The sequence below is a fragment of the Coenobita brevimanus genome, chromosome 4 (assembly GCF_032717465.1).
Source record: "Coenobita brevimanus isolate Jiangsu-jjx chromosome 4, ASM3271746v2, whole genome shotgun sequence".
Lineage (NCBI taxonomy): Eukaryota > Metazoa > Arthropoda > Malacostraca > Decapoda > Coenobitidae > Coenobita > Coenobita brevimanus.
Genome location: NC_136957.1, coordinates 10286434 through 10311049, shown reverse-complemented (window position 1 = coordinate 10311049; position 24616 = coordinate 10286434). Strand labels below are relative to the sequence as shown.

General features: G+C 42.2%; 2 pseudogenes; one reads left to right on the top strand and one right to left on the bottom strand.

The window, feature by feature from the left end:
• Positions 1 to 7418: 7418 nt before the first annotated feature.
• Positions 7419 to 7537, bottom strand: LOC145397112 (5S ribosomal RNA; annotated as a pseudogene).
• Positions 7538 to 19560: 12023 nt separating this feature from the next.
• On the top strand, positions 19561 to 19678 carry LOC145397037 (5S ribosomal RNA; annotated as a pseudogene).
• Positions 19679 to 24616: the final 4938 nt, after the last annotated feature.

Sequence of the window (24616 nt, the reverse complement as noted above, 5' to 3'; positions counted from 1 at the left end):
AGGCATGACACGGGGATATGTGGGACCGTCAAGGTGAACTGGCGTCACATAGTCAAGGTGGGGCGGAAACTTGACAGGAATGAGGTTGTCTTCTTCCAGGCAAACAATATCCTTGCAACTGTGTGGAACCACAATAGAGAAGTCCGCCTCTTGTCCACGGTTCACCGCCCCTTGATGCACCGTACAGAGTTGGTAGATTATCGGAGCGAGAACAGGCGCCATGTATGGAAACCTGAGTGTGTGCTTGATTATATAATATCAGCATGCGCCTGATGGATCAGCCAGACTTCATGATATCCACTGTCGAGTGTGCCAGGACCACGATGAAGTGGTACAAAAAACTATTCTTTCGCCTGCTTGACAATACTGCCCTGAATTGCCACCACCTTCACGCCATGACAACAGGAGTTCAGGAAACCTTTGAAGGGTTTGTGGGGGAGCTGACACGAGAGATTGTTGCAAGATATGCGGTTGAAAGGCCCCAACACCGCACCCGCACAGCCCCAGGTGCCCACCCTCCCCTGAGATTATCTGCCCGCCATTTCCCCACTCCCATACTTCCCCAGGCAAACAGACCTAGGCCCCAGCGCAGGTGTCACGTGTGTAGCAATTCCCGCGTGAGACCATCCACTCAGAGAAAGGACACCCGCTATGAGTGCGTTCAGTGTGACATGGGTCTGTGTATTCACCCATGTTTCAGTGAGTTTCACACGCTCCTGCACTTCTGATAAGGTGTGAATGCGATAGGACGCTGATACTCTGAAATAAATGTGATAAATAAACGCTCAGTGTAATTATAAGGCCCGTAGATCTGTAAATAGTAGTATGGAAGTGAAAACGGGTGTAATATAAGTGGAAAATTATTATGTAAGTGTATGAATATTATCTAAGTGGAAACATACCTTGCGAGGGTATTTTGATGCGATATTCAGACGCTCAGTGGAATAAATAAGGCCCGTAAATATGTAAATAAGAGTCTACAAGTGAACACGGGTGTAATATAAGTGGAATATTAGTATGTAAGTGTATGAGTAATTTCTAAGTGGAAACATACCTTGCGAGGGTATTTTGATGCGATATTCAGACGCTCAGTGGAATAAATAAGGCCCGTAAATATGTAAATAGGAGTCTACAAGTGAACACGGGTGTAATATAAGTGGAATATTAGTATGTAAGTGTATGAGTATTATGTTGGTCGAAACATTCATTGTGATGGTATTTTCATGCGATATTCTGACGCTCACTAGAATAAATAATGTCAGTAAATATGTATAGTGCAGAATAGGGTGTATATGGGTGTAATGTAAGTGGTAAAATATATTGTGATTGAAGAAATAAAGTAAAAGTGGAAACACGAGTGTTAGAGAGTGTGCTTGCTACAATATTATGCATTAGCATTTTGCTAAATCCCCTCGTAATGAATATAAATAATTGAAAACATTTATAGTGGTGGAGAAAAGGTTCAATGTAAAGAAGAAAATATTATGAAAGTGATAAAACAATGTTGTATGTTGAAATACGAGTCGTAGCGAGTGCGCTGAGTATGCATATGTGCGCTATACTTATACTACATGTCATCGTAATGAATGAAAACAGCTGAAAACGTTTACATACAGTACAGAATGGTAAAATGGCTGTGAAACAGTAGTATACAAGTAGAAAAAATGGTATGTTGACTGAAGCAAGAAACTTAGCACATAGCGTTTTACCAATCGGACCAAACTCGCTATGCTCGCACGAAGGTACAATGCTTATTTTTCAAATATATGTCATTGAAATTCATAGTATTGTTATTCTTATTGTTTATTAGTTCAAATTCAATAAATGTAGAGGTGTTATTTGTTGTTTCTACCAAAATTACCTACCATAGAAAACGTGAGCACCTCACACCTCTATGATAGAATACGATACCTAGCGCAGGGGACCTCACCTGTTCTGACCGGTTGCAGACCACGGTAAGCACTTTTTTTGTGATTTTCCTTTGTTTCTCAACATAAGTGGAAGTTTTAGCCAAAAATTTTTTTTTCCAAAAGTGGTCGGGACTGGGAGGTGTCAGAGGCGCGAAAGTGGTCGGGACATGACTGGTTAAAATGAAAAAGGGACTTAGACTGGTAATTCTGTGTTTGAGTGGGACGTATCAAAATTTGATTTCTGCCTTAAAAAAACGCTCGTCCAGCCGATAGGCATTACTTTAGGCGTTCTTTCCCATAAAAAAAGATGGCAGTGGTGTCATCAGGAGCAAACTTGGCTCGCAAACGAGAAGTCTCATTGTCAGTGGCCATGAAACCTTTGGACAGCCTTCCATATCCCCGCCTGGGCTTACCTGTTACTGATGTAGAGGCCTGGATAATACATTCGACAGTTGCGTGTTGCAGTCTGCGAGAAGGCTGGGACACAGAAATGAATAATTGCCTTATTGACCCTCATACTGTCAACAGGTACAAACCAAAGACTTCGTTTCTGCTCTTGTCTCACCATACCATTACTAAAACTCTATTGACTTTTCACTGTCATTTTTCACTAGATGTTCAAACAGTCTCTAGCAATTTGCAGCATCGCATATTTGATCTTGAGTAAAACAGTCATTTAATAGATATGGTACAATAACTGACCAATACTTTTCCCCTCCCTCACATAACAGGTATGGTACAAAAGTAAATTAAGACTTTCACCATCCCTCACGTAACTATAATAATCTAATAATACCTTGCGTCCATTAATCGTAAAATATTAAAAAAGGCACCTAATAAAAAAAGGACAATTATTATCCAATTATATTCTCAATGCAAACGCCCAAATCCAGGCCCCAGATTCTCCACAAAAGTGCCAAAATTTATATAATACCGAAATTCAACCCGTGAAGCCAATCTAAAAAATTTACAGTGAAAGCAACGCCGAATTTACGACATAACGAAGCGTAAAGCCAATGTATTAATGCCATAAATTGCGAATGGAAATTACAGTAGATGTGGGGAGCAGCGACTGACTGGGAACCGAGTCGAGGCGGAAGGATATATATAGAACGAACAATGGGACACCGGGTTCATTCTGAGTTGATGAGTGGAACGTGGATGAGAATTGCCAAGCTAATTTCGTCATAAAGTCCCCCTCTCTGAACCTTCTCTCTCATCATCTCTTAAATTTTCTCTACAAATCGTTGTGCGACACAGGTAGATTCTCTCTCTCTCTCTCTCTCTTAGTCCATTAATCGCATCCCCTCCATTCTATCTGCCTTCCACACTCATTATGAAGCTTGTGAAATATTAACGCAGTCATAATAATGGTACCAGGGCAATTCTGGATGGATTCTTCATCTTTTTCATCCATCGATCTACCTTTTACTTTGTTCTCTGTTTTTGTATATATAATTCTTAAGTATATATTTATCGATTTATTTTTTCAATATACTTGGCTCGGTTTATTATTCACCTTTTTATCAATATTGTTGTAGCTATATGTTAAGCTATTACATTGTTCAAAACAGTTTAGGTACGATGATGTATCTCTGTAGTTTCCTGTTTTCATTACCAGAGAAAACGAAAAATGAACTTGGTTTAACCCCAAGTAGTGAAGGGGCAAAAAAGGCCCCCTGGTAAGATTGGCGTAAGGAGTGACGGACAAACTAAAAAAATATCTCCATTTATTTATGTTCATTTACTTGTCTTTCTCGCCGTATTTTTGTGACATGTAAAGAGTATACTTATACATTTTATATATTTCTTGGCTCTAAACACGATATTCACATGACAGATCTAGTACAGTACGATAGGTGTAGACTATATTGATGGTGAGCCATGGAGCTGGCACGCACAAGGTAAAGTGAGTGACACACTCCTGTTTAATTTTATTTGATTTAAGAGACAAAGATGTTTACAGGTCAGTCCATGGGAGTGTCCGGCAGTTATGAATAAAGTCGTCTGGTGACAGCAAGAACAGAACAAAAACGTGATAACGTGAATCTAAGACACTGACAAATCTTCTAAAACCTTTGCCTTCCAAAACAGACAATGGTTGGAAATCTTCAGTTATCATTCTTATGAGAAGGTAGTCTAATTCTTGTTTCTTGGAGGACTCATAAGGATAGGCTTTTTTCTTGCTGAGTTTATCAGCAAGGGTGGGCTGCACTAATGTCTCCTTCTTTCTTGATTTTTCAAACACTCACTGTGTGGTAGTTTCATCAATCATTTCTGCATATTCTGCTGGGTGTTTTGTTCATATATGTTTCATTAAATCTGAAGTACTTCCACTGTACTTCATTGAAGCTTTACACAGTAGACAGACGACAGTATCTGACTGCGTTAGTTCAATGTGAGTCCATGCTGAACCTCTTTTGCATTGTTTAGGTGCCATCATCTCGGTAAATAACGATGCCTGAAAGTTAAGTAAACAGTACTGCACGTAAAAGAAGTAGGTGAGCAAATTTGTTAGAACATTAAAGTGAAATCATATACATGACAGCACCACAGTAGTAGGGAAAATATAATTAATTTTTGGATGATAAAATTATGAAGAAATTGCAAAATGTTATGAGGGATTAAGTGTAATGTGATACTTATTTGAGATAATTAAAAAAAAAAAATTACTACCGTGACTGGCTGAGTCTCAGACACTGCCGAAGTCTCTGGCAAACTGTGAGACTGACTGTCAGGACGACGATTGGTAGAGGTGGAAGAGTAGACTTGCTGGCGTCTACACCTCCACCGAGTGCACTGTCCACGGTCAGTCGGTTAGACTCAGAGAATGATGTAATATTGCTGGTATCACATTGGAAATTTATTTCAATGTTGCTTTTATGTTATAATTCATTATATATCTGAATCATGAAAGCTTGCTAATGACTATGGAGTTTGGTCATGGAACTTTTAAAAAGTAGCTTAATCCCTTTCCCACACAACATTAATGGCTCTGAATCCGAGTCTGAGGATCCGTTTAGACTTTAGAGGAACCGGTTCCTGTCGAGGTGCTTGGTTCCAAAGAAATCAGTTAGGATCCAACGGAACCGGTTCCAGATCCGGGTCTCGCCCAGCCCTAACAGAGGGGAGGCGGTGGCTCAATCGGTAGAGAGGTGGCCTGCAGTCCCACCGGACCCAGGTTCGAATCCCGGCTGGGGCAGGGAACAGTTTAAGGATTTGAATTTCATTAAATCAGGCTTTACTGATCTACCAGAAGACCCGCCGACATGTCGTAAAAATACCCCCGCTTATACCAATACACCAGTTCTGTATGAGACAGCCCTAGCATGTATTCAATATGGACGGTGGGTGTTAGCGCCGAAGTGGTGACATGTAGAGGTATATGGTATGTAGGAGGACTGTTGGGCCTTGATAGCAGGCTGTGAAGCCTATGCCCAGAGTCGCATACATAAAAAAAAAAAAAAAAAAAAAAAAAAGATGGAGAGACACATTGTAGATGTATCATAGATCAATCGTCTGCAACTAGTGTTGGTAGTATGAATAGGTAATCAAACTGACAGGTGAAAACCAGTGTCGATAAAGCAGTGTGGCAATGGCTAGCTCCTGTGTAGAGGACATCAGCATACGAGTGGATAGGGTCAGGTGTACAGCTTAGGTCATTGATGAATAAAAGGAAGAGAGTCGGTGATAGGACAGAGCCCTGAGGAACATCAGTGTTGATAGATCTAGGAGAAGAACGGTGGCCGTCTACAACAGCAGCTATAGAATGACCAGAAAGGAAGCTATAGATGAAGGCACAGACAGATGGATAGAAACCATGACAGGGAAGTTTGGAAATTAAATATTTATGCCAGACTCAATCGAAAGCCTTTGAGATGTCAAGTGCAATGGTAAAGTCCTGAAAGGAGGATGACCAGGAATCTGAAAGGAAGGTGAGAAGATCCCCAGTGGAGCATCCCTGACGGAACCCATACTGATGATCAGAAAGAAAGTTTTATAGGAAAGATGCTTTAAAATGTTTCTGTTAAGAATTGGCTCGAAAACTTTTGAGACACAGGATGTTAAAGCAATTGGACGATAGTTAGAGGGTTGGGAATGGTCATCCTCCTTTGGTACTGGCTGAAAGAGAGCAAACTTCCACCAAGAAAGAAAGGAACAAGTTGAAAGACAAAGACAAGAGAGTTTACCTGGGTAGGGTGTAAGCACAGAACCACAGTTTGTTAGTAATGAGGCCAGTGATGGCAGAAAATACATCAGCTGAAGCAATTTTAATGTCAGCCATGAGGAAGTCAGAGGGGGGAAGTGATGGAGGAACAACCCTGGAATTGTCTAAGGTGGAATTGGAGGAGAAAGTCTGAGCGAAGAGATCTGTTTTATCAGTAGAAGAAATAGCTACAGAACCATCAGAGTAGAAAAGAGGAGGGAAGAGTATGAGGGAAAGTTGTTAGAAAGGTTTTTGGCAAGGTGGCAGGAGTGGGAATAATTCAAGTTGGAGAGTTGAGAGCATTTAGTAGGGATGAAGTAATTTTTAGCAAAGCGAAGAACAGACTTGGCACGATTCCGGGCAGAAATGTAAAAAAGATGTGATTCAAGGGTGGGTTGACTCAGGTACCTTTTATAGGCCCTTCCCTTGTTGCGGACAGCATTAGAACAAGCGTGATTAAACCAAGGCTTTCTTGCATTAGTCAAAGGATATGAGAAGGGATTGTATGCTTCCATGCCTGAGAGAATAACCTCCATGATGCGCAAAGCACGCCCAGATGGATCTCGGCCATGGAGGCAATAATCATTCCAGGGAATATCAAAGAAGTAGTACCTGAAGGCCTCGCAATCTGCAGTTCCAAAGTGCCACAGTCGACGTTTCTTTGGAGGGTCCACATGCCCTATCGGAGCAATAGGACAGGTCAAGGTAATAAGATTGTGATCGGGGGAGCCCAATGGAGAGGAAAGATTAACATTATAGGCAGAAGGATTAGTTGTAAGGAATAGGTAGAGTATATTGGAGCTCTCTCCAAGGCAATCAGGGATACAGGTAGGGTGCTGTACAAGCTGCTCTAGGTCATTAAGGATAGGAAAGATGTAAGCTTGTTCACCAAGTGGATCATTGCAAGGAGAGGAGAGCCCAAGGTGGTGGAGAACATTGAAATCTCATAGAATGGAAATTTCAGAGAAAGGAGAAATGGATAGAATGTGTTCCATCGTAGAAGTAAGATAGTCGAAGAATTTTTCATAGTCAGTAGAATTAGGGGATAAGTAAACAGCACAGATATACTTAGTCAGAGAATGACAGGAAAGCTGAAACCACATTTCCCAGTTTTGTTTTGGTACAGTGAAGATTGGTGCATTTCAGAGGGATACTGACGTTCCAACGATTTTTTCATTCATTCATTCATTGCCAGACGCCATGTATCCCAAACGGGGTGGCCAAGGGCTTAGAGTGAATTGTTTTACAAGGAGGGGCACTAATCCTCCACCAACCCCACTTAACACATAGGGAGATCGGTATGCCAACAGCATCTGGTGTTCCCAGGCAGTCACCCATCCAAGTACTAACCAGACCCGACGTTACTTAACTTCGCTGATCAGACGGGAAGTGGTGTACTCAACGTGGTACGATACCCAGAGTTAACATTTCATCCAAATACTGCTTTGCTAATGTACACAGTGAATGTGCAGCTCTGTATGCTGGCATGTAGATAGGTTGTGTATGATGTTTTACATTAACCCAAAAACGTGCTAGAAAAAAAAAAAAAAAGACTGATACCCCTCCATGCCAGCCACTTTTGTTTTTTTTTTCTCTGGGTTAATGGGCACAATACATCAATATAAGATCCCTGATACTAATAAAAGTAATCGTCAAAGCTAGAAAGTTGGATGAATTGAGTCAGGTTGGTGCCACTCTACCTCTGAAATCTTCAAGGTTACTGAGAGAACAGAGCGTCTGTGAGCATGTGAACCGAATTTGGATTTTTTTTCTGGCTAAATGGGCTTAATACATCAACATAGGATCCCTGGCACTGATAAAAGGAGTCACTGAAGCCAGAAAGTAGGATCACTTGAGTCAGGTTTTTTTTTTTTATGCAAGGAAGAAGGAACCAAAGGCCACGAGCCCGCAGTAACAGTTCCCTCCAAGAGAAAAACAAAATACAATAGAAAGACAAATTCAAGATCCGATCATTTTGAGATGCCTGGACACACTGCGTTTGAAAGACTGGATATCGAAGGCAGCAGGAAATACAGACAGAGGGAGACAGTTCCAGAGTTGACCTGTTGCATAAATGAAAGACTGGGAGTAACGGTTAACTCTTGCATTAGAGAGTTGGACAGAAAAGGGATGAGAGTTTGCTGCCAGACAGGTGCTACGCACCCATCATAGTGGTGGAGGAATGCAAGCAGACAGTTCAGAGGAGCAGTGACCATTAAAGTAACCATAGAAAAGAGATAAAGATGCAACAGTCCGGAGAAGAGACAGAAGTTGAAGGGAGTCAGTAAGAGGAGAGTTAATGAGACGAAAAGCCTTTGACTCCACCCTATTGAGAAGAGCTGTATGTGGGGAGCCTCCCCACACATGAGAGTTGTACTCCACACAGGGGCGGATAAAACCCCCGTATAGAGTCAACAATTGTGCAGGGGTAAAGAAAGAGCAGAGTCGGCTTAGCACACCCAATCTCGGAAGCAGATTTTACAAGAGATGTAATATGATCTTTCCAAGATAAGTCCCGAGTAAATGAAACCCCAAGCATGTTCAAGGATGATGCAGGATTAAGCTGAATATTATTAAACATTAGTGGGTATACCTGCGGAAGATTTTGTTGGGTTGATAGGTGTAAGAACTGAGTCTTAGATGCATTAAAAACAACCATATTATTATTACCCCAGTCAGAGATACGAGCCAAGTCAGACATTAGGTGTGCCATAGCCTCATCCCTTGTTTGTTGAAGTAACTGTTGAGATGGGCATTGCGGGAACCGAATGGAAAGGTGAAGGGTGGAGTCATCAGCGTATGAGTGGATAGGGTTAGATGTACAGCTTAAAAGATCGTTGATGAATAAAAGGAAGAGAGTTGGTGATAGGACAGAGCCCTGAGGAACACCACTGTTGATAGATCTAGGAGAAGAACGATGGCCGTCTACAAAAGCGGCTATAGAACGACCAGAAAGGAAGCTAGTGATGAAGGCACAGATAGAAGGATAGAAACCGTAGGAGGGCAATTTGGAAATTAAAGATTTATGCCAGACTCGATCGAAAGCCTTTGAGATGTCAAATGCAATGGCAAAGCTTTCGCCAAAGTCCCGAAAGGAGGATGACCAGGAGTCTGAAAGGTAGGTGAGAAGATCGCCAGTGGAGCGTCCCTGACGGAACCCGTATTGACGATCGGAAAGAAGGTTGTGATAGGAAAGATGCCTTAAAATTTTTCTATTGAGAATTGACTTGAAAACTTTTGAGATACAGGACATTAAAGCAATTGGACGATAGTTGGAGGGTTGGGAGTGGTCACCCTTCTTTGGGACTGGCTGAATGAGAGCAAATTTCCAGCAAGAAGGAAAGGTACAAGTTGACAGACAAAGGCAAAAGAGTTTGCCTAGGCAGGGTGTAAGCACAGAAGTGCAGTTCTTGAGAACAACAGGAGGGACCCCATCAGGCCCATATGCCTTGTTAGTACTGAGGCCAGTGATGGCAGAAAATACATTAGCTGAAGAAATTTTAATATCAGCCATGAGGAAGTCAGAGGGGGGAAGTGATGGAGGAACAGCACCGGAATCGTGTAAGGTGGAATTGGAGGAGAAAGTTTGTGCGAAAAGATCTGCTTTATCAGTAGAAGAAATAGCTACAGAACCATCAGAGTAGAAAAGAGGAGGGAAGGATGATGAGGTAAAGTTGTTAGAAAGATTTTTGGCAAGGTGCCAGAAGGAGCGTGAAGAATTCGAGTTGGAGAGTTGAGAGCATTTAGTATGGATGAAATTATTTTTAGTAGAGCGAAGAACAGACTTAGCACGATTCTGGGCAGAAATGTAAAGATAATGTGATTCAGGGGTGGGTTGGCTCCGGTACCTTTTGTAGGCCCTCTCCTTGTTGTGGACAGCATTAGAACAAGCGTGATTAAACCAAGGCTTTCTTGTGTTAGTCAAAGGATATGAGAAAGGAATGTATGCTTCCATGCCCGAGAGAATAACCTCCGTAATGTGCAAGACACACTCAGATGGCTCACGGCCATGGAAGCAATAATCATTCCCGGGAAAATCAAAGAAGTACTGCCTGAGGGCCTCCCAGTCCGTGGCTCCAAAATGCCACAGACGTTTCCCTGGAGGGCCCACAGGCCGTACTGGAGTGATTGGACAGGTTAAGGTATTAAGGTTGTGATTGGAGGAGCCCAACGGAGAGAAAAGATTAACAGAGTAAGCAGAAGGATTAGTTGTAAGGAAGAGGTCAAGTATGTTGGAGCTCTCTCCAAGGCAGTCAGGGATACGGGTAGGGTGCTGTACAAGCTGCTCTAGGTCATTAAGGATAGAAAAGATGTAGGCTTGTTCACCAGGTGGATCAGTGAAAGGAGAGGAGAGCCAAAGGTGGTGGTGAACATTGAAATCTCCTAGAATGGAGATTTCAGAGAAAGGAGAAATGGATAGAATGTGTTCCATCGTAGAAGTAAGATAGTCGAAGAATTTTTGATAGTCAGTAGAATTAGGGGATAAGTAAACAGCACAGATATATTTAGTCAGAGAATGACAGGAAAGCCGAAGCCAGAGTGTAGAGAATTCAGAAGAATCGAGTTCAGGAACACGAGAGCAAGATAAGTCATCGCGTATATATACACAACAGCCACCTTTGGCTTTGAAATGAGTATAGAGAAAGTAGGAGGATACAGAAAAGGGTTTGCTGTCAGTTACCTCAGACAGCTGAGTCTCAGTTAGAAAAAGAAGGTGAGGTTTAGAGGAGGAGAGGTGGTGCTCAACAGAGCGAAAGTTAGAGGAAAGGCCGCGAATGTTGCAGAAATGAAGAAGAAGAGAGTCAGACAGTGGTTCCAGGCACCTCGAGTCGTCACCAGGAGAGGGGCAGATGACAGGGGCATTTATGTTCCCCCCCCCCTGGGGACTCCGAGGCTTGGTGAAGAGACACCATAATTTTTGACTTTTGGAAAAGGAAGTGTAGTGTGTACTGTGCATTTAGTTTGGTGTAGATAGTTAGAGAAATTTGTACTGGAGAGCATGCTGGCCTACTCTCTGTGTAACTGAGACACTGAAAAAGTTCAGCAAAGGGGGATGGTCAGGAACTAGTCCTGAGGGCTGATGAAACGGGAGCTCCAGCACTCCCTGTCATCAGCTTTCCATCCACCTCGGGAGTACTGCCCTGCTCGACTGGTGCTACAGTCTACTCCATTCGACCTCTGAAATCTTCAAGGTTACAGAGAGATCAGGGCAGCTATGAGCCTGTGAATGCTCACTCACTTCCTGTGCTCCTAAATCAGTGAAGTAAGCATAGTGGAGAAATGTCTGAAGTGAGCGAGATACGATATTACATTCCATTTTACTTTGGTTGGTTGCAGTGACTTCTCAGTGTTACAGGATGTAGACCTACGTCACTGGCATTTTTGAAGGGGACATAGATCTACATCGCTAGTGGGTACGGGTTAATATGGAGTTATTTTTAGATTAGTACAGCCTAATTTTTCATGAGGTAATGTGACAGTCTGTTGATGTTTCTGTAGTAAACCTTGTAGAACATTTTCAACATTAGAATTCTCTGAGCAAATCAAGTGCTCTTTCACGCACTCTCAGTCTGACGAGTTTACTTTGCTTGAACTTGAGCTACTGTCACTTCATGTATAGGAGCAGGGCATTTTTCTAAGTTGCATATTCAAATTCCTTTCTTAACCCTTTCGTGCACAATGACTGAATGTGAGTCATACTCCTTGCAATCTGAAGAGTAACCAATGATGCAACATGACACAAACTCACTATAAATGATCGTAGAAACTTTTCCTGTGGATGAATTTGCGTCAGATTTTGCTGGGTCAAAGGTCAGGGTAGCCAGGTCTAGGGGAAATATATGGCAACACCTGGGAGCTTATTGGAGGGGCAAGTGGCCTACTTTTAGCTCATTGTTCTCCCAGCAGTCAGCCTTGTAGGGTGTCTCAGCATGTGGCCGGCCATTTAAACCCGCAATACCTATTACCACACTGTCCGTACCTTACGTGTATTATAGTGATAATGTGTTATATATAGTGCAGTGTGCTTGTGAAGAAGGTTTATAAGTGTTTTTTATATATTTTCAGAGAAAGCCAGATGTGAAAAATCCTTAACCGAGTTTTACCATTCCCCTCCTATTTTACACTAAATCAACAATGCCTCACAAGGGCTCATCAGAGAAAGAGTGCATGAAATACTTGTTTAGTGGAAGTGAGAGTGAAGAAAACAGTGAAAGTGACTCAGAAAGTGATTCTTGTGAGGAGGAGAGACTGAGGAGGAGGAAAGCAAGGGCTAAATCTGACACCAAGGGAGATAAGCGCAAAGCCACAGTCAAGGCCATGGCAATTAGCACAGACAGTAGTAGCACCATCACTACCACCACTCCTTTCACCACTACCACCACTGGTGTAACTACTCCTGTCACCACTGCCATCACTCTTATGACAACTGTCGCCACTGCCATCTCTCCTATGGCCACTACCATCACTCCTATGACCACTACCATCACTGCCACCAGTCCTGCCACCACTGGTGTCACGCCTGCCACCACTGGGACCACCCGGCCCTTGGAGACTGAGCCGTATTATTGCCACCTCTCTTCCACCCCCCTCCACCACAAACATTGACCTCATTGCCCCCACAGTCACCCTACGCCCTCACATCACTCCAATTTGCCTGCATCTTACCACCCATCCAGGATATTTCCATATCATCTTCCCCTGCAAAATCAGCAAAGTCACTGTCCCCTTCAGACTTCATTCCCCCGGAATATAAGCAAGCATCATCATCATCATCAGCACCACCACCACCATCACCAGAACCATCACCACCACAACCAACTTCATCACAACCATCACCACAACCATCTCCATCACCACAATCACCTGAACCTTCATCCACCCTGCTATCATCAACACAATCATCATCACCATCTCCCTCCCCACCACAAAGACGAGGGCGGCGTGGGCTTAGAAGAGGTAGTGGTGGGCGGCTGAGAGGTAGACGTCTGTCTCGGGTTCCTGTGCTCCACGCACGTGCACAGCCAAGCATTTCCCCGGGAGAAGACCGACAGGAGGAAGCTTGGAGTTCTGGGTCATTCACACCTAATGCTGGCCCCATCACTGAAACCCAAGGTTTGAGAGTGACAGCACAAACACCACCACTCCAATACTTTCTTTATTTTACCAGGGAGTTGTTGCTCTACCTGACAGTCAAAAACAACAACTATGCCAGGTTCCTGGGGACTGCATTAGATGTTTGGTACCTCTGCAACAAAGAGGAAATAGCCCACTTCCTTGGATTATACTTTCTTATGGGGATTTGTGAACTGCCAACCATAAGACACTATTGGCATTCAACAGAGGTTCAAGAATACCCCATATTTCGACGGGATATGAGTGGGAAGCACTTCAGGGCCATCCTGAGGCACGTTCATGCTCTCAGTAGTCTCGCCATACCCAAGGAAAATCAAGACCGGCTAATAAGGATTCGCACAGTGATGCAGTATCTCCTTCAGAGGTTCAAGGAGGTTTACATCCTGGGCAAACATCTTAACCTGGGTGAGGGACCTCTGGCTTGGAAGGGGTGACTCTCCTTCCATGTATATAACCCTATGTAGCCCCAAAAGTATGCCATAACTCTATACATCTTGACTGAGACAAGGAGTGGTTACATTTGGAACTCTGAAGTATACACGGGGGAGAAGTCTCTAGAGAACACAGTGTGGGGCCTTACTGAACCTTTGAAGGGCAAATGATGCAAATTGTATATGGACAATGATTACAACTTTGTATCACTGTGCGAACACCTCTTCACAGAGGGAGTGTATGTTTGTGGTACAGTACGAGTGGCAAGGGGAGCAACAAGGTAGCTGCAGGACATCAGCAGTGCTCAATGCCTTCCTGATGATTGAATGGAAGCTAGTCACAAGGGCAATGTAATGGTGTTTCTGTGGAAGGGCAAACGTATTGTAAGTATGGTGTCCACTTTCCACGACGACACCACCGTCCCTAAGCAGGTGCATGGGAAGGTCAAGGGTCCAGACAGGAGATTCCACCTCGTTCTGAAAACAGTGAACAACCCCATCGTGGAGGAGGTTTATAACAGGCACATGGGTGGGGTGGATCATTTCAATCAGATGATCCAATACTACCCTGCCCAAAGGAGGACAGTCAAGTGGACCAAGAAACTAACTTTTTATTTTATCCACATGGTCCTGTTCAATGCCTACACCCTGTATAAAAAGAACACCACAAGGCCTATGACTTTCCTGGAATTCCAGGAGCACATATGACACAAACTCCTGGCATTCCGGGGGGAGGAGTGGAGAGCATCGGGTCATGCCCTTCACCATGTCCCTGACCTTCCCTCGTGACGACGACCACCTGTACCTGCAACAACCACTACATCAACTGTAGCCGCCGCTCGACCTGCAACACTGTACCTGTAGCAACCAGTCCCTCAACTGCAGGCTCCACTCGACCTGCAACAATCGCTCCACCTCCTGCAACCATCACTCCACCTCCTGCAACCATCACTCCACCTCCTGCAACAATCACTCCACCTCCTGCAACCATCGCTCCACTTCCTGCAGTAACTGGTCCATCACGAGTAACTCGGCCAGTTACTGCCACAACCGCTCCACCTCCTGCACTAGCTGGCCCGTCAGAAGTTAGCCTGCTCCTGCCGCTGCACCTCCAGCAGGATTACGGAAGCGAGAAGATGGAGGAGCACCACCGCCCAAGTGCTGTCGCTATATCATTGATAGGACACACTTGAACACAACACTGCACCACACCCTGGAGAGAATCCCCGACAGGAAAAGGCTGCAGCATGTCTTGTGCTATGTGAGAAAAAGGAGGAGGGACACCAGCTATATATGTCCTGTCTGCGATGTGCCACTCTGCACAGGACTGTGCTTTCATCAGTATCATACTGATGATTGCATACAACAGTAAATCACATGACAAGCACACACATACACACATACACGCACACACACACACACACACACACACACACACACACACACACACACACATGCACAGACACACACACACACAGACAGACACACACACACACAGACACACACACACACACACACACACACACACAGACACACACACACACACACACACACACAGACACACATCACAAATACTCACACACATACACACACACACACACACACACACACACACACACACACAAAAACACACACACACACACACACACACACACACAAACACACACACACACACACACACACACACACACACACACACACACACACACACACACACACACAGGCTGTGATTGTACCTGTCCTCCTCTCTGCAACTCCTTCTCCTCTCAAGAAACACTACAGCGCTGTTAGAGGACTTGAGTAACCAGCTTATTTGTCTAGTTTTTATACTATTGTATTGTAAGGTATAAATTGTGTGCTAACTATATATTTCTCATAGGGGAAAATGTGGTGCATTACATTGCTATTCTCTCGGTCATTTTACTCATAAAGTGTAGGTCGCATCAACAATCTGAAGAAAGCATGATCAAGCTGATGTTTTCTTATGCATACTTTTGTAAAGCAAAGTAACCTATGTGTGCAAATAATTATTTGGGGAAAAGTTATGAAAGACGAACATACTCAGCATACGGGCTGGAGCGTAGGTGCTGTTACCGCGCGCAACCCATCGTAACTTCTCAAAAATTATTTTCTCAATAATAATAAGGGTTATAACACTATGAATTATATCGTGGGCTTCCTTAACCTTTGGGCTACAAAACTAGATAGAATATACATATGCGTTTGTTACAGTGTCACTAATAACATTCAAAATAATAATCTAATCACACATTTTTAGTTTTTTTTTCATAGTTTTTTTGTCCAATTTACTCGAAAATGACTTTGATTGATCAACTCGAAACCCATCTCTTTTGAAAGATCGTGAAATTCTCCATACAGACATGTCCTCTGCAACTGCGCTTCAAGGGAAAAAATTTTCACGGTGATGTTGGGAAGTTAAGAGAAGCTAGTTTTTACCTAAATAAGGTTTATTCTGGCTTCATTTCTTTACATTTATTCATGTTTTATGTTTTTTTTCTTATTTGATAGTATAAACATCGGCGAAGATGATGGGAGGCAATTTATAACAATATAAGCACTTTCCAATGGTAAATTGGGCCATAGAATTTTTTTCCTTTCTGAAAGGGCGGAGCCAGCCTGAGCAAGGTTTAGGTTCTGTGCGCGGAACCAAAACTTATTGAAAACTTATGGTGCCTGAGAGGGTTAACCTGAGGTGTCCTGACGAGGTTTGGATACGTTGCCACGTTTTGTCGCAGTGACACCCAACAATGTATCCATACGTTTTGCAATTGCGAAGTCCGTCATTTGCACATTTTTCAAGTTTCATGGGTGATTTTTGGTAGGCATATGTGGGAGACCTTCCTCTACCCAGTGCCAGGTGGGGATAATGTCTGACCCCACCTGAACCCCCTCCTCCCCCGCAAGCCATTATCTCGGCAACTCGCCTGTTAGCAGTGACCTGGGCAGTAAAGACATGTGGCACCACTGTGTCTCCAATGACAAAATTCAAGGCGAAAGTGATTCCTGAGGTGGAGGACACAGGAAGAAACAAGCTAGAAGAAGAAAGAAGCAGAAATGATGAGGCGGTAATGTCGTAAAAGAAGGTGCCATATGTTGATGTGTTTGGTGAGTGAACAATGCTTATATTGCCTATATTATTATCGGAAAACCAATATACTCTTGTACTACATATAAATTCGTATCAAATAATTAAATATCTAAGCAACTTTGAATGGTTTGGAATAGTTACCCCTCCCTACCCTTCCCATAGAAAACGTTTTCTCTGGAGCCTGGCCTGAGAGAACACAGTACCAAGGTGAAGGTGCTGTTACCTGTACCGTATTTCTAAATTCAACCGGGCACTTTTTGAATTTTCGATGTTTCTCATAAAAAACTGAGGTTTTAGCCAAAACAAAACTTTTCGAAAATCTGCCCGTGATGGGGAGGGGGGGGTCATTGGTGAAAAATTTGTCGGGATTCAGCGGGTTAATCTTCACATCTCCATTCATGGTGTTAGATAAAAATTGTTTAGTTTCACCCCTGTCATTTATCCGACATAGAGCGCTTTCTATTAAAAGGCCATTTATTCTAATTGTCTCTTCTAATACAATGACAGTACAATTTCTCAGTTTACTCTTAATTGCGACTTTCATAAAAGATTTTCGTGGTATAGTTATATTATAATTAATGCTAGCTGGGTGATTGAGTCATGATTGAGTTGTGATCTTGATCACGAGAGAGGAGTGGCAGTGGGTGAGGGCTGGTCTAGGCACCAGTTTTGTATGGAAGATGGTAAGTCAGACTATCTTTTTTGCGTCGTATTAAACTGCTTTTGCAACTTTAGTTTTTCTACAATTGTTGGGTGTAGTATCTGGAGATGAAATTTCCTTTTTGAACTCACTATCGAAGCTAATTCCATTGAAATGTGGCAGTATTATATTTTGTGTCCTCATTGTATTCAAGCCAAGAAGCATATTTGCTCTAATTGATAATTATTTAACTATGTAGCAGGTAGCAGTGAACGATGTGGTCTCTGTGAATTTGATGTCTAACTCATAATATCAGTTACTGGTATTTCTGTTTCATCCACAGTCTATAATCTAAGTCAGAATCTTCCATAAATGTCACTTTTCTTCTATTCCTAAAAATTCTTTCTAACTTATCTTGCATTAAATACACTGGTGAGCCTGAATAACAGAATGACGAAATCTCTTCATCTTCCCAGACAGCAGAAACCAAAACACGTCCTATGTTTACTATTTGTTTATTTGGTTGTGTTATGTGTTACTGTATGCTGTGCTGGTATGACTTTCCCCGGACTATACGACGGATACTAATTTTTCTACTGTTTTACAGTCTGTGGTCCAGTGACCAGAACATTTGTGTTTCCTACAGAAGGGTTGAAATCATTTTGCCTTTTCCTTGTTTCCTTTGTTCTTGATGTCACACTCAGGTTTTTTGTGACCTGGATTTGCACAATAATAACATAGTATATCTCTCGAGTTTCACTTACAAAGTGATTTGCCATTTTTAGTTTTTCAATTGGCTGATATCTACTTGGACTATGGCCTAGCTTTTGTGCCAGCCTGTTGTCCAGTGTGCGGAAATGAGCCCTTGAGCTAACTTGACTGTCTGTTTGTTTGTACACCCGTCGAGATTGTCTTTGGTCCTTGCCTGGACTTCATTTATTTATCCTTGCAACAAACTCTAGTACTTTCTTCGCTCTCTTATTGGCCTGTGATGTCAGTCACACCGGCTTTGCTGCAGTTCAATTCCACCTCATAAATGAAATCAAGTAAGCACATGCCTAGATTATATGGTACTGTTTTTGTGATTTTGAAAACTCTTTCTGGAAATTTACATAGAGCTGCTGAATACCCAGAGAAGTCAATGACATGCATTGGTGTTATACTACCATTATCTGTGACCTAATATGAGTTTTCTAAGCCAGCTAACAGGGTTCTAATAAAGGAAACATCTACTGTTATTTCAGCTAGATCTGAGCTGAAGTGTGTTTGCCTTAGTAGGTCAACAGTTTTATGTGATTCTGGGGCCATACCACCAAGATAATTCCTGCCTTCAGAATTCGTGAGAAATTATGTCTTAAATTCCTCAGATGTTAGAGCTCTCAACAGTTTGTCTGACTTGAGCGAATTGCCAGCTAGGCAATGTCCCTGACTTATTCTAGCTGAAAACACAGCTATTTTTTCCTACTTGTCTGAAATGTTTCTTCTAAAAAATATTGCTGACATTCATCTGTCACCATTTATATCTCGATTCTGTCTTTATTGGTACCAGAATTTTTTTTTATAGTATTATCCTCATGAAATACATACACTGGCACTGTATTATTATAGGAATTTTGTGGAGAAGGTACTGCACTGCTGCTTGCTCTATCTGCGTTAGCCATCTTTACTGAGTTTTCCTTACAGTTGTCATTTATAAGGAATTTTTATGTTTTTGCTGACAATAATACTCTTTGATATAAGTTGTCAAGATTATAACAAGCGTGTGCAAATTTTATAAATATCACATTTTACATCTGAAAACACTGACCAATTATCATCAATGTTTACTTCAGTGTAAATTTCATCTCTTTGTAGTTCGTTATCTTCTCCATCTGGTGTGTTTTTTGTTTCTTGAGGTCGGTTTTTGGTTTGTTCCTGTGTCTCTGATTGTGTTTGGTTATTTGTGTTTTAGTGATCATTTTCTGTCACTTATGCTTGACTATTAGGCACTGATAATCCTGTTTCGTCTCTCAATAAATTTTGTGGATTTGAAAACATAATGTATTCTACTCATTCTTTTAATCAATCACATATTATATATATATATATATATATATATATATATATATATATATATATATATATATATATATAATACAATACCACGTTGAGTACACCGCTTCCCGTCCGATCAGCGAAGTTAAGCAACGTTGGGTCTGGTTAGTACTTGGATGGGTGACCGCCTGGGAACACCAGATGCTGTTGGCATCCCTACGTGTCAAGTGGGGTTGGTGGAGGATTAGTGCCCCTCCCTGTAAAACAATTAACCCTAAGTCCTTGGTCACCCCGTTTGGGATACATGGCGTCTGGCAATGAATGAAATGAAATATATATATATATATATATATATATATATATATATATGTAATGTTACATCCTCATCCCACACTGCCACAGGCTCCACCAGCAGTAGTTCAGTGTTTGAAGGACGTTTCCCAGTGAGTTGCTCTTCTTGTGGTCAGCCTTTCGGTGTGCAACAATGAAATCAGTTCAGGCATCCTAAATTTACACTGGCTTCTTAAGTTTGCTGTCTATATTTTACAGATAATTACACTTAATGCTTGCCAAGTTCACTTCACCGTTTTCACAAGTACCTGAGCTATACAATCTGCACTGACACTGAACTAAACTCAAATTCAATTCAAATGAAACTGACAATCCTAGGCTTTTCCACCTTCTTAACCTGCTGTGTGCTGACAGACTTTGGACCCTCATGGAGTCGTGGTGCCGGCCAATTTTCAGCTTTTTTTTTTTTTTTGCTAGATTGGTTAGAAATGATGAGAAAACATTGAGAACAACCATAAAAGTACTCACAGAAGCCATTTAGGCCGATTTTGAGGTCAATTCTCCATAAGCAGGCAGCTGAAAACTTCAGAGTAAGGCCCATAGACATTACTAGCCACAGCCAACACCCATTTTGTTTTTTTTCATCGGTAACTATGATCTTCAAGCCAAGGACAATCTTTTTGGGTATACAGATGATATAGGAAGTGGATACAGATGTGAGAAGGGTGCATGCATGTCCATGCCAGTCATCTCCCGCAAGATCTGAAAATTTGCATGTTGACGCTGATCGCAATAGCAGACCTTACAGGTATGGCTCCGGCACTGTCCACATACGTAGGCACGGCCGTACCTGTACAGCTCTGGCAGTCGGCAGGTTAAATGACCTTCCCTTCTCCAATCTTCTAGGGCATGCTGGTACCTACCCGTAACAACACCACTTACCAAATAGAAGACATCGAAAACATGCCAGAGTTTTCTGTAAATGGTTTAGCATTCAAACTGAAATAAAATTACATAATTTAACAATCACATATATGAGAACATTACTGAGTAAAAGAGCATAAAATTTAATGTACAACTTACACAATACCTGTGCCCATAAACAGAAGGGTAACTGGCAACTCTGACATGTAACTGAAAAATACTATAAGTACTGAGAACCTTCCAATCCTACCTAACCTGCAAATCCCACTTCTCAACACTACCCCTTCCCAAGTCCTCTGTCGTCCTGACAAAACTACACAATGTATACAGACATAATAATCCAAACTAAACATTTACTTATACACAAAATAAATCCTTCAACTTATCATGTCTCCTCCTATGCCACTTCCGACGACATCCCTGCTCCCTCTTAAAGTCCACTCTTCCTGGAATGTATTGATCCTCTTCCTGATCCACTTCTTATCTTTGAAAACTGTCACCATCCTCTTGTACTTAAGTTCCTTGGTCCTCCTCAACATCCTCAGCTGCAGGAAAGCACAATTCCTGGAGATGTCACAGTTGTACTGTCCTGGCCCATGGTACTGCCACAGATGATTCACATGTACCATCTTTGGGCGAGACTTCCTGCCTCCCCAAATCCGGTACGTTACATCTGATAGGCGGTTCAACATAGTGTAAGGGCCATCCCAGTCCGCTTTGGTGATTGTCCCTTCTTCTGCTGAGGATTGTATAACCAAACTTTGTCACTATCATTGAAACTCACCTCACTTGCCGTGGCATCAAACTTGCACTTCATCACTTCACCTGAAAACTTTAGAACTTCTCGCACATGATGCTGTACCTCACCCAGCCTTTCCTGAAGATGCTTCGTGTAGCTGGAGGTGTCTGTAGGCAGCTCTTCACCAGATTGTCTTTCGAGTAACAAGTCAACAGGCAAACGTAACTCATTGCCTAACATCAGTTTTGCAGGGGTGTTGCCAGTAGACTTGTGGGATGCTGACTGACATACCATCAGCAATGCTGGACATCTCTTGTCCCATTCCATTTGTCCCTTTATGCAGTAATTGGCCAATTCTTGTCCCAGGGTCCAATTGAATTTCTCCACCATTTCATCTGACTGTGGCCTTAGTGGGGTCGACCTGGTCTTCTTGATCCCCAGTAACCTGAAGCACTCACAGAGTACAGCAGACTAAAGTTTCTACCCTGATCTGAATATAGTTCTTGTGGCATCCCAATATGAAAATAGAACTGGTCAACCTACACCTGAGCAACAGCTGCAGCCTCTTAATCGGAGATGACGTAGACTTCTGGCCACTTTCTGAAGTAGTCCATGGCAACCTATATATACCAATTTCCTCATTCAGCGAGTGGTGGAGGGCCAGCAATGTCCACCGCCACTCTTTCTATCTGTATACCCACCTAGTACAGCTGAAGAGAGGTGCAACCATGAATCTTGGGTCCCTTTTTGGCACAGCATACATCACAGGCCCGACACCACATTTCAAAATCTTACATGCTAGTCCAGTAGAACCTCTGTCGGAGCAGACTTAGAGTTTTCTTTATTCCCACATGCCCACTAATGATCTGGTTATGGGACTCATCCAAGTTCTCAGACCTCATTTTCTTTGGAACTACCAGTTACCAATACTTTCTGAGGCCATCTGGTTATGGGACTCATCCAAGTTCTCGGACCTCATTTTCTTTCGAACTACCAGTTACCAATACTTGCTAAGGCCATCGGGTATCTCCCATTGATGCTCCAGTAGTCTGTTGTTCAAATGATGAAGGTCCCACTGACTCCAGTAGCTCTTGCTCACAGGGCTGAACCTGAAAGCCTTCTCCCAAGATGGTCGTACTGCACTCCTCTGCAGCCACTCTAGCACTGGTTGTGAATCTGCATCCTCTTCAGGTATCCTTCATCTGACGTTGGCCTTGTCACTGCAGTACGGCTGCATTTCTTGTTTTGATCTTTCTTATTACAATGCCGGTAGTATGGGTCAAAAGGCCCATATATATATATATATATATATATATATATATATATATATATATATATATATATATATATATTTATATATATATATATAATACAATGCCGGTAGTATGGGTCAATATATATATATATGAGCCTCTGTGGTACAGTGGTAGAGTGTGTGTTTTGTACACGGGTGAACCAGGGTTCGCGCCCTGCCAGGATAATAAACTTTGGGAATGTTCACCCGGCCACGTACTTAATTGGCGGACACAAGGGGTGCTGTGGCTGAACCAGTGTCGCCTACTATAAAGTGTGCTTGCACCGAGTCGGCTTGCGCGGGCTGATTACACTTGGTTCACAGACTATGCACACATCCAAAGCCACTACAACACTACAATTACACTTACAAGCACTTCTCACCATACATACAATCTCTACCAGACAGCCTAAGCCACTTGGCAGAGATACATTGGCTGTATCGTCCAGACTTCGGTCGGGATAGGCCGGTCCTGCAATGGATACTCAAACGGCTGATGATGATGATGATGATATATATATATATATATATATATATATATATATATATATATATATATATATATATATATATATATATATATATATATATATATATATATATATATATATATATATATATATATATATATATATATATATATATATATATATATATATATATATATATATATATATATATATATATATATATATATATATATATATATATATATATATATATATATATATATATATATATATATATATATATATATATACTTGTGTGTGTGTGTGTGTGTGTGTGAGAGAGAGAGAGATGAGAGAGAGAGAGAGAGATAGGTGGGTGCACTCACCATCCACTTACTCAATGCAGTGCTGCTTTCGAGTGTCTTCCCTTTCCTTTCCTCCCTCCTTTCCTTCCTTCCTCTCCTGTCTTTCTTTACTTCATTCTTTCCTCGTCCTTCTGTTTAGGGGTGGCTTTACATTCCCTCTTTTGTCTTTCTTTCATTCTTTCTTGTTCTTTTTGCCTATGGGTGACTCTACTGTACATTGAGTGACAAGCCAAATGGTTTGCTTTACACCAGGAATCCATTTACTACGCTGAGTGGTAACCATATAACCAAATGATGGCGCCTGGTGCTTTACCGGGTGATTGCGGAGCTCCAATCAGATTAAGCCGGCGAAGGTTATTCAAGGGTTGGGTGGAGTTATTGTTCACGCAATGCCACTCAGGGGTAGAGGGAGGCTGATCACTCTCATCTTAAATGTCAGGAGTAACTGGCCTAGCCCCGGGCTCCTACGCTCTTCATGGGGCAATGTAGGATTGGATGATAGGTGGATATATATATATATATATATATATATATATATATATATATATATATATATATATATATATATATATATATATATATATATATATTGCCAGACGCTTTAATCCCTTATACGGGGTGGCCACACACAAATCGCCTCCATGTCACCCTGTCCCCCGCCATTTCACTGCCTTGCTCCCAATTCATACCCCCCTCTCTCATATACCTCTAATCCCTCCATCTCATCCTTGGCCTTCCCCTCCCTCTCTCCCCCTCCACCTCACTCACATACACTCTCCTCGTCAGTCTCTCACAGGAGCGGATTAAGAGTGCATGGGGCCCCTGGCTAAACTTCAGGTGGGGGCCCTTCCATCAAGTACTTTTTGAGTCATGTTGGTAACAATCTTACAAAGAAAAACAAAGAAATAAAACATCTGACAAATTTGACAGCACACATCCGAAAGGCCTTGCTTAATACTACAAAATTTCGTTGGTCCCACGTCTTTATCATTATTAGAAAGGAAATTATGGCCAAAAATGTTTTGATCTTTTCGTTTCTGTGACCTTGACCTTTGACCCGATCTTCACAAAAATCAAATCACCTCTTCC